This window comes from Dermacentor silvarum, chromosome 9 (assembly GCF_013339745.2).
Source record: "Dermacentor silvarum isolate Dsil-2018 chromosome 9, BIME_Dsil_1.4, whole genome shotgun sequence".
Classification (NCBI taxonomy): Eukaryota; Metazoa; Arthropoda; class Arachnida; order Ixodida; family Ixodidae; genus Dermacentor; species Dermacentor silvarum.
Window position 1 is genome coordinate 66,936,226 of NC_051162.1, and position 532 is coordinate 66,936,757.

A 532-nucleotide genomic window follows, 5' to 3' on the forward strand; every position below is an offset into this window, starting at 1 on the left:
CGCAGTGCGATTTTTTGAGGGCCGTTTCAGATGGTGCGATTTCAGCAATGCGACTGATGCGACGCCCAGGGTTGCTTGCTGCCAGATTTTGTCGCACACGCCGCATAATTCCTTTAATGTAATCAAAAAGACGTGCGCGTTATAATATAACTGACCTTTCTTTATTAGGACCAAGTATTACGTTCGTGTTGTAATTTAAAAACGCTTCAAAGTTTAATTTGTTTTGGAGTGCGGAACAGCGGTTTATGCAGTACAATACGAGGAGAAATGGCGGACGTAAACAGCTGTTTGCAGGTGGTCGTTCAGCGCTGTGTGCTGTCTCGTGTGTGTTTTATGCCCGTGTCATTCTTCCTGCGGTACAACAAATTACAAGAAGGCCTATCAACAAGCCCCTATATATGTTGTCATCGCATATGCAGTATTCGGAATTAGGCTGTAGAGCACTGCACGGGCTCGGGCTTACCCGAAAGCCCGGGCCCGGCCCGGCCCGTGGGCCGGGCCGGGCCGGGTAGAGCAGTTTTTTCACGGGCTC